Source organism: Saccostrea cucullata, unplaced genomic scaffold (assembly GCF_032062105.1).
Source record: "Saccostrea cucullata isolate Sc308-1 unplaced genomic scaffold, CSIRO_AGI_Scuc_v1 ctg920, whole genome shotgun sequence".
NCBI classification, from domain to species: domain Eukaryota; kingdom Metazoa; phylum Mollusca; class Bivalvia; order Ostreida; family Ostreidae; genus Saccostrea; species Saccostrea cuccullata.
In genome coordinates, this window is record NW_026941267.1 from 18,222 (window position 1) to 29,685 (window position 11,464).

Genomic DNA, 11,464 nt, shown 5'->3' on the forward strand with positions numbered 1-11,464 from the left:
TACTGAGTTATGTACGGTAAACGATACAGATGGTTTGACTTTGGTGCCGGTTATGATTTTAACAGTTTAATTTAGGTTGTAAAATGTCATGTAATTACATGATAAGTCTGTAATATTCAGATAAGATTGTTACCCCGGTATATAAGTTCGTGAATTTTCGATTCTGGACATACGATGCGGGTTTATTACTACTGAATGTACATTGTATAACCTGCTACTGATATTTAATCGCGGAACAAAACTACAATGTTAGCACACTATACTAATCATTGATACGGGTTTTGAATAAATTATAAAACAAATTAAGTTCATTGCTTTAAAATCATTACCGGGTATTTCTTGAACTTTACTATAAAACCTGTAATATAAATAGACAGAGTGCAGCACAGAAGTCACTTATGAAGTTTACACGTGCCGGTGTTACTTATCGATGTTTAATCCATTTCATTGAGTATAATTCTATCCTTACGATTCGGAAGATTCCTTTTAAAAGTTCAAAATTGGTATAGCCATGGTTAATATCTGTGATGAAAAAAAATGTGTTTCGGAAAACTTGTGTTGAAAACGGATTTATTTGTGTGTGAAAAGAGGAAAGCTTGTGCATTTTAATAAATATTGGTTGAGGTAAAGGAACTGAAGATCGCCAGTCCTTGCGCTATGAATCGTCAAATTACACATGGAGCTAACGAATATTTAAAAATTGAAGACTGATTATTGTACATACCACATGTAAAATAAATGCCCCAGCGTTTTATAATAAAGTCAAACCTAAAACATTTTAAGATATTTTTGAAAGATTTAATTTAATTAGAGAAAATAATATTTGTTTACTTTTGTAGAATGGTTTGAATATACCAATTATTTTGCCTATGACTGCGGGGTCCATGGTTCACCGCGGTGTGTCGCTTTAGAATTTCTCGGCCGCGTGTAATCGAAAGATAGATTACGTAATGAATATGGTTCCAGGTGAATATGAGAATCGCACAGTAAATAATTGTGTATTATTTGACTCTTAATAGTTTTTTTATGAAATCCGGGCGTATATTGTTTCCGTTCAAATTGTTTGTGTTTATATTCAAACGAATAAAAGATACTCTTTCTCTTGGAGTTGGAAAGATCATTATTAATAAAAGGAAAATGATACCATCGAATACTCTGAACGGGAAACAAAGAACACGTTTAAAACCTAATTTAAAAAAGAGATATGATACAGCGTTGTAAAATATTTATTACTTACGGCAAGTTTATTTCAATTATTCTTCAATATCAAAATGAGAACGGAGACTTGTTTACGGTGAATACGGATCTAGCTTTCTTTCCTACCATACGTAAGACTCGAACAAAATACTATTTTCATGGGGCAGAGATAGTATAAAAAGGAACAGTTTCATCAAGAATTAATTTAACTATTCTGTGGTTGTTTATTTTTTGTGTATGACTGTAGGTCGCTGGATCACACGCCGATTGATTCCCGGTGACCGACTTTGCCCCGCCGCTATCGAGGGAGGCGCGTTATATAATTGTAAACAAACAAGGTGAATGTTAAAGCCGTGCACTTAATTGCTGTGAATAGTATATGTGCTTTTCAGTTATGTTTTCTTTTCTCACTATATTGTTTGCTTTTATGTGATAAGAAGAAAAGATTATATTTTCTTCCCTTTTTAGTAGACTTGGTTTTATACGATTTTTTGAAAAAATAAAATAAAAGGGAAAGTTTTCAGTGAATAAACATGATAATTTGGAAGAAAAAAAGCATAAACACTTCAAGAACTTTATTCTGAAGAATATTTAGAATCCAATGTAGCCATGGTTATTATTTATAGTAATCTTGCTTTGGTTACACGCATGAGGAGCTCTCGTTTACGTGCTGAGTGAAAAGAATTACCTGTGCATATATAGGTCATACACCAGCTCATTTAAAACAAAACTCGAACACAATAACAATTTCATGAGATCAGTAAGATGTTAAAGCACAACTTTATAATCGATAGTCATTTCGAAATATTTACCGTTTTTGATTTATAAAGCGAAAAATTTCAAGGTCCCTTGATCCCTAATTATAGGGGCCAGCCCCTTTTGAATATTATTATATGAAAGCCCTTGCAATTATGCACAACTTTTGTTCATTATGTCTTAAAAAATATTTTTAGTTTTCAAGATAAAAAGGAAAATATGTGTAAATTTTCGCTCTTTTAGGCGTTCTAATTTTTGACCCCTATAAAGCGCCATTGTGGATACAGAAATCGAAAAACAAAAACCGATGTGCACAACTTCAATCCTTCTGTTACCTAAAATCAATAAAAATTCTGCTCCAGCTTTTGTGGTCTCTGAGCCTTTATCCGGAAACGAAAGCCTATAAATTTTGGTGTAAAGAGGAATAACTCAAACCGGAAGTGAATTTTTGAAATATTAGATAACACCCGGATAGAGTTTAATAATGTCTATAATGTCTGAAAATTTGAGCCAAATCCGTTAATAAATGAGTGAGATATGAGGCCTCAAAGTTGGCGTCTAGGAAGTAGAAGAAAAAAAAAAGAATAATAATCTTTACCAACAGAATCAGTAGAAGGTCTTCCGTTGGAAACGGAAGACCTTAATAATCTTAATCATCAGAATCAGTAGAAGGTCTTCCGTTGGAAAAGAAAGACCTTAATAATAATAAACACATTCACTAGTTATGCCACTTAATCTTAATTATTTGTTCATTATGTATTAACTTTTTGATACAATATGTAATGTTAAAAAAAGAATTTCTCTTTTTTCATTTTTTTTAAAAAGTGTTTAGTCTGATGCAAAGACTTGACCTGTCATACTCACGCTTCTCATTGAAACGAAGTACATTCATTTGTAAAATAAAACAGTTTTTTCGAGGAAACTTTGATCCTATGTCAAAATTCAATTTATTGCTAATAAGTATGAAAACCATGTAATAATAGTAATATTTCGTCAATTTCACCATCTTTAAATAACTGACATGTTTATCTACGTTTCACTACACTTGTGACCTGTAAAATCAATAGTAAATTGAGAAATTCACAACTTATGTCAAATTCGGGACAAAAATGCAATTTTGCCATGCTGATATAAGTGTTCGGCATTTGGTGTTATACAAAAGCATGTCTACCAATCTGAATGTCGAAAAACACAGAAAAAAACATTATTATTCGCATTTATTACAGTGGGCAATAAAAAGATTAAAGGTATAAGCAAAGAACAAGAGCCATGTAGAGGCTTTTTAAGCTTTGATAATTTCTGAAAAATCAAAACTGCCCAGTTTACACTAAGAATGCAGTAATTATATCTTGAACTCTTATTAATCATACATGTATTGAACATAATACAATTTTCCCTCTAGTGAATGCATAATGACGTAAGGAATAATTTTCCACATATCCTGTAAATTCGTTTTAAATGGTCTAAATCAAATATTTTTTTTCAATATTTCATGTAGAGCACAACCGCCAATCCAAATTATATAAAGAGAGGTCTTTTTCTTAAGATCAAAAACATGATTTAATATTTTGATCTTGGTTATACCTTATTTGTTTTGCGGAACGTAGAAAATATACATTTTTTTCTGGAAATTTGAATTCAAGAACATTGTATTTTCTTAAAACCTTTTTTTTTCCAATACTTGGATTCTCAAAAAGAATTTTTGATAAAAGAAAATTAAAACACTAAGGATCCTTTTTTTTTTTTGAAATGTATGAAATATTAAAGAGGGTGGTAGTAAAATAATTGATATCAGGACAGGTCCATTTGATGCAGTGAGTTCTTTGAATCTAAATTATATTTTCGGATGACTATAGTCAAGGAATAGCGGTAAATCGGGATGTAATTTCTGGAGGTAGTACTTGGTTAAAGGAATTATTGGACGGGTAGAGCTTGTAAACCTAACAGGGGAAATGAATTTATTAAAGAATCAAGAAATAAATGAAATATTGGAGTTTTCATATTTCCCTTTTTTTACATAGAATATGAAGATGAAAGAAGAAATACCTGTTGATTGTTTAACTGATGTTCTGCGATGTGATGTTTCTTTCAGGGTTTTTGTGTAGGAGTCTACAAAATACAAACAAAAAAGACTAGACAGTCTTTAAGGTCAAGATCTAGTAAATAACTTGAGACTACTTTTTTGGTGCTACATCCATTATGACGTCATAATCAATTTCAACTTTCTTTTTCCCGTACTTTACGGCTTTAGCAGAATTATGTAGAAAATAGGGTATTTTCATGACATTCAATTTGAAATCATATGAAAAGTAAACCGGATACCTATATTAAATTTGATATTAATTTAAAGAAGAGGTCATGAACATACTAATTACCGTTTTCTGAGAGACTGTAGGCAATCTGGATACATTTCCTTTGTCGAATATGAGAAAAACTCCCATATTCATGACTGGTTTTCTCAATTTTCCATTGAAAATGGCAGTTTAAAATATGGTTTTTCAACTTGTTTACCTATAAATTATGCCCCGAAACACCTTATTTGACCAAGCTTATGTTGTAAAGCCTCAATAAAGGAGTTTTTTTCTCAAGTTTGATAAATCTGTAGGCACCTTTCATTTACTAGATCTTGACCTTAAACAATGCCTATTTTTTCTGACGAAAAATATATTTGGAGATACACTGTAAGAGGAAATACTTTTATTCCAAAAAAACTTTACAAATATGATATTAAAACGATATTTATATAATGAAAGAAAATGAAACTGAACCGGGGAATTGTTTCTGGAGGTAAAAAAAAAAATGCGTCTGAATATTTTAGTCAATAGGTCTAGGCAACCAACTTTTCTTGAAAAAACTTCAAACCTTTAAAACACTTATTAATTCTATTTTTTAGTAAAGGGAAACTTTTACATGAGCAGATGCTTTATTGAATTGAATTAAATATCACCTGTATGAAGAACACAACCAAGTGCGAAATGGCATGTTTGTGCTTCACATTCACACGTTTTTATGCAGTTATCTCCATAATTAGGAAAGGGACAAACATGAGAACAATCCATACCGTAATATCCGGAAGGGCATTCTAAATAAAACAGAAGCATGAAAAGGCAGGAATAGAACACGCATAAATCATTAAATAAGCCAGTGGCAAAGAAGTATAATACTTCTTTACATTACAATAGCAATTAGAATAATTTTGCTCTTTGAATTCCATTTAACAATAAAATTCACATATTTTAGGTTTATGCTGAAAAAAAACTTACTGCTGCAATTTCCATACTCGTCATTCCATTTGTATCCCGAGCAACATCTTAAACCATTTTTTCTGTAAAAAGTAAAATGACCTGCTGATTTTCATTGATAAATCGATAAATCGAAAACAAAGTTAAAAAGAAATTAAAATTTCTTTAAAATGAATGAATTACCCATCGCACTTTGAACTTTCTCCACTGATTAAATAAAGCTGTAACACAGTTATTCCTGCAACTGAATATAAAGGTTTTGATTTCATTTTTCGGGGGCTTTTTACATGGGCGTTTAGATGCCTTTAAATTCAAGGATGTTTTACATCAAATTTTCGATAATGCATTGGATACCAGAATGATCTTGATTTCCCAGTCATACATTTATAAACTTATCAAAAATAAAACGAAATTCCGAGAAATCAATTGAAAAATGTATTCTGGCTTAATTTTCCAAAAATATATTTTGAAAGGAAATAAAAGCGAAAAAATCTGACTTTGTGGCTCCCTACGCTCAACATGCATTTGACATCTTTATCACTATCTTCCTTGTTCAAAATAGCATCTGACATAAATTTATAATTAGTGACGAATTATCTATTAGATGATTATATTTATTCTATGTTCGGTGTCCGATCCTACTTTATATTATTACCAGCTAGTTTAACGCCCATAGGTTAAAATCTTCTTAAAACCGGTTACAACTGGGGATAACATGTTCATTAATCATATCTATAAAAGAAATTGAAACTAAATAGCCAAATATAAAGAGAAATTATTTTTTTTTAATTTTGGCCAATCCCGCTCAAAATTAAACCGATCCCAACCATAATTATACATGCAATTATTGGAAATAAATAACATTTCCCCAAGAACACTAGACTGATTAGGTGTTATAAGGATTAAAAATTTAAAACATTATCGAACCTGACAATAAAATAGATTTCTTCATTGTAAATACATGAATGGGCAATAAATTAGCATTTTATCCATTTTGTGTTAATTTTGAAAGGGATCAGTTTAATTTTCATCGGGTTAGGTCCAAATATTAAAGAAATTTTTTTTTTATATAAATTTTCCAAATTTCGTTTCAATTTCTTTTAAAAATATGTTTGACAAACATGTTGTCCTTAGTTGTGACTAGTTTTATAGTGTTTTATTCAAAGGTTTAAAAAATATTCACAAATAATGTGTTTTGTTTTCATAAATAATTTTTGGTAAAAAAAATTAAAAAGTCTAACCAGCCTTTATTTACATATTTTATGAGATATTCATCTCTGATGCATTCATTAACAACAACTTTTAACTTGAACACAACTTCTTCGGATAATTTTTTTTTTTTTTTTTGGATAAATTTCTTTGAAAAAAATACCAAAATTAATTAATATAAAATAATTCAAAGCAAATATCGGACTTTCAATGCTGAAACCATTGTTGAAAAAAGGCCGACTCAAAAAGATATAAAATAAAAAGTTAAAAAAGCTATTTTTAGTATAAAGGTCAAAGTCAACTTCAAAAGGTATTTGACCTTGGCGTCATTTAGCTTATTAATGGAGTATGCAAACCAAATATGTAGTCTCTATCTCGCACGGTTAAAATTTTATGGCGAAGATTATTTTTTATTTTATTATTTATTTATTATGCACAATTTATAAAGCGCTAACTATAATATAAAATTACTCTAAAGCGCTGTACATTAAAATATTAGCATAAATATATAAGCATAAAACATAAAAATTACAAGCACTATGGGACTAAAAATACATATCAAAGCCATAAGAATATACATAAATAAACTCTTAAAAGACTACAAATTAAAGCCATAAGAATATACATAAATAGACTTTTAAAAAGACAAGACATATATATACATGTAAATTGCTGTGATGTCCCTTGTTATAAGATAATTTAAATTTAAAAAAAATTAAAAACAAATTAAAGTAGCTTCTTAAGAATAATCTGGGTATGCAGTAGTGAATAAATAAGTTTTTAATAATTTTTTAAAACGAATAAAATTTCTTTCCATTCTCAAGTTTTGAGGAAGACTGTTCCACAATGTTGCACTAGCCACGTCGAACCGCCTGTCACCGTATGATTTAGTCCGCGCGCACGACTAAACAAGGAACATGGAGTTCTCTGAGCGTAGAGATCTACTAGGCGTGTAAACCTGAACCAGTTCTTGTATATAAAGTGGCGATGTTCCGTTTAAAGCTTTAAAAGTCTGTAGAAGCAGCTTGTACTGGATTCGATGTTCTACGGGAAGCCAATGTAAGTTGACTAACACAGGTGTTATATGATCATGTTTCTTTGTACGAGTAATTATCCTGGCGGCCGTAGATTAAAGTTGACAACAGACTGACAGACAAACAGATAAACAGACAGGACAAAAACAAGATACGTCCCGGATCAATAGTGCATAAAAACGTCGATCAGCATTTGACACAATGAATGAAGATATATTGGTGCATATGTAGGATAGAAAAGTTAAAGTCATCACGTTTATCATAGAGCTTGGTTGTTAGTACCTTTAACGTCTTTCCTAAAGAGAAATATCCGAATAGGAAAAAAATGTGTCAAACTCTATGGTATATTATAGCTGAAGCTCACCAGGGTATATCGTATCAGCATAGGAATGGATTGACCATTGTTAATTGACCCACTGTTTCACACTATGTGTTAGACCTTTTTATGATGAATCTCCGACTATGAAATGTGCAATTTCTGAATTTAAAATTCCTTGATGGTTTCATAATTGCATTGCTTATAACATTACGTCACAGACTTGAGAATCCATGAACGCTCCGACCATTGAACCCTTTGATTGGTTAAGATTACTAAATAAATAATTATGAAGATTTAGTCCGTGGGAGAAGCTCTGATTTTTTTTTCTGGGAGTAGTCCTCAGATGAGAGAAATAGTCTTTTCCCGGTGAAAAAGACAGTTTTATGGTATTTATGTTATATATAGTAAAGGCAGTAGAGGTAAAATTGGAGGTAAAGTTAGAACACATATATAATAAAAATTATTTGATTTACTGTATAAAAATATTTGTTAAGTATTGGAGAAAAAAGTTAATACCATAGTTAACTTAAGTTAACTGCAGTATACTATCGTAAAAATTAGTTAACAATATCAATTTTCGTTATTTTTGTTATCTTTTATTTGGTTTCAGGAACAAACACGATTTGAGAGAAAGACAAAAGAAACATGCTATTCAATTTTGTGTCGTTCATTCATTTTCTGGTATGTCAATGTTTGGGTAAAACATGCAGATACATTACAAATAAAGGAGATTTTCAATGATCTTTATTTGATTGCGATTTGTGAGATATTCTAAGTGAGACCTCTTATTTTTTTTAGTTTGAAGCAAAAGTTCATTTTTTTTCAACTTATACATTAATTCTAGTTACTTTCATTTCTTAGAAAAATTTTTTGATCAGTAGTTCAAATACAATTTTGAACGTTAGAAATGTAAAAATCTCTTATATTTCTTTATTAATCCCTATTACTATGTATTTTAACAGCAAGTATATAAATAACAGAAAAAATTCTATTTCACAGTCACTCTATGCTTTAAGATGCATAGCAACGTGCCCGGCATCAAAAAAAACAATCACTTACGTGTCTTCTTGTCCAAAAACTCACTCGGAATGGAAATGGCGAGCAGAAGCAAAGAAATGTTGGCTGGTAAAACAAGAATGCATTCAACCTAACAAATTTGTATATCATTGTGTCATTAACAGTTATGCCAACTCAACGTTGGAAGTATGTGCACCAGCAGTCCATGTCATTGGTAAGTTTAAAAAAAGAAAGAAAAAGAAATATATATATATATATATATATATATATATATATATATATATATATATATATATATATATATATATATATATATATATATATATATATATATATATATATATTTATATATATATATATATATATATTTAACGCATTAATAATATTACAAGACCCTCTCCTTCTTTTTGTTATGATTATGCATTTCTCTCTGAATAGGGCATAGTTGTGCTGAATTCAATATGCTAGGAGGATTAATTCAAGATAGTCCATACAAAAAGTGTAAAACAAGCTGCCCATTCTCCTACGATTCCACAGAGGTGTACAAATGTAATTATTTTTTCTTTCGAATGGATTGTATTTAAAAGAAATTTCAAACTTATTGCTGACAACGACTCTTAACAATGTTTTAATAACCAAACTTTATTTATCCATACAGATAAAATGTGCTTCAACGTCACAAATGTAAATGAAGACAGGAAATTTTCCCATTGCATTTGTCCCTCTAATGTACGTAAAGTGTACAACTTTTCCTTGATAAGGTAATTGCTTATTTTAGAAAAAAAAAAAAAAAAAAAAAAACATTGTTTAAGCTCACAGTACTTTAAGATGAAGGGATGTATAAGAATTATCTAGTATGAATATCTCTCATTATACCAGATGTAAAATATCAAAAGTTGATGAATGGTCTATTTGTTTATCTTTTACTATTGTATAATTAAACATACGTCCACATAGGTTCATCCTTAATGACTTTTGAAATAAGCTTACTGTGAAGTTAAAATCAGAAGCTCATTTATACATTATATTTCCACATGCTTAGAAACTATCATTTAAAAGTCAATCCCTAAAAATCTATTTAAAAAATCATATCCTTTGTTTAGAAAATTAAACATGACCAAAAAAACATACATTTCCCTGAAATATTTTTGATATTGGCTTATTTCTATTGACTTGTTTACACTTTTTCTATCTACTTTTAGTGTTAAATTAAGCTATGGGTTTGCCTATATCATCTTTCATTCATTTTTGTAGGAGCATAGAACAAAAGAATTGCAAGTGCAAAGAGGTTATATGGCAGATAGTTTCAAGTCTTCTTCTTTTAGCCATAGTTGCTCTTACTTCATATGTTATATGGATAATTGTACATTATACAAGAAATTGCAAAAAAGGTATGAGTGCAATAAGTTAACGCTCTCCTCATATACTTTAACATCACGAGATCATACAAAAAATACAATACCTCCGCAACAACATTGGTAACAAATTACATGTAACAGTCAAAGACAAAGAGTCATTCTCATATTTCATTAATGAAAATATCTAATTGAATGACGAGTTCTTAAGCTAGATTGACTTTCAGAACATTTAGAAAGAATGTTTCAATAATAATTTTATAATAACAATTTTTGCAAAAGATATGTTACTTTATAGTTAGTCATGGTCAAACAAGTTTCCTCGGATAAATCCAAAACTATCCAAACCATAAAAACAGAGTTAAAAGTCAGTTTAGGAATTATAAAAAAAATGATGAAGTAAATGTTTGCAAAGTTATACATTGCATTTTAATTATTAATCAAATATTTATTGAAATAATGAAAAATACATTCACATTTAAATGAAATTTACTTTCAGAAAAATAGTAGAATTGTTAAAATGATTATGGACTATAAAAGGTATTTGTTAAAAAATATAAAGTGATCCTTGAGAAAACAAATTATTTTGTAGAGGCACTCAGATCTGAAGAAGATGTTGCAGAATCTCAACCTTTACAAAGTAAGTTATGAAATAATTGTATTTTTCTGAGTAACGTTTATTTACATATTTCTCATCTAGCAACTGCTTTTTTTTTCTTATTTCTTTTTTTCCACAAAGCCCTTATAAGCCCTCTCCCCCTGAATTATTATTATTATTATTATTATTATTATTATTATTACACATATGATATGGATGCATATTAAGTTTTACATATTTGGAAGGCATCTAAAGAATCCCGCTAATTTCGAATACCGTCACCTTTGATATTTTCAGGTGAAATAATTTAAATTAGCTAAGGACACCTCACTTCTGATGAAAAAAAAAAAATTATAGATTTTGCTGAAATCTTCAAATTGTGAAAAGGAAAGTGTAATGAGCATTTAGTGAAAATATTAACACGACATTGTGGGATAATAAAGAACCAGGAGGTACATGGAATAGGTCAAACACACCCATTTACAATCATCCCAAAATCATCATACAACATATATATTACCCATTAAAATATTACACAATATGCAATCTAAATTAAACATTATTTCCATACATTTTTTGATATTTTAAACCTATTTTAACAATGGATGTCTGAAAATTAAACAAATTTGACTATTTTCATGCACATAAATTTGATCCTTTTAATTTCTTTTAAAAATCCTGTCCAATACATTTCTTTTTTTATTTCTATGAAAGATTTTTCTAATAACATTTTTAAA

General features: G+C 29.5%; 1 long non-coding RNA gene across 1 annotated transcript; it reads left to right on the plus strand.

The window, feature by feature from the left end:
- Window positions 1-9,438: 9,438 nt before the first annotated feature.
- LOC134257526 (uncharacterized) lies at window positions 9,439-10,772 on the plus strand. The gene is made up of 3 exons (XR_009989938.1): window positions 9,439-9,535; window positions 10,029-10,165; window positions 10,722-10,772. It is a non-coding gene; the product is annotated as an uncharacterized LOC134257526 (long non-coding RNA).
- Window positions 10,773-11,464: the final 692 nt, after the last annotated feature.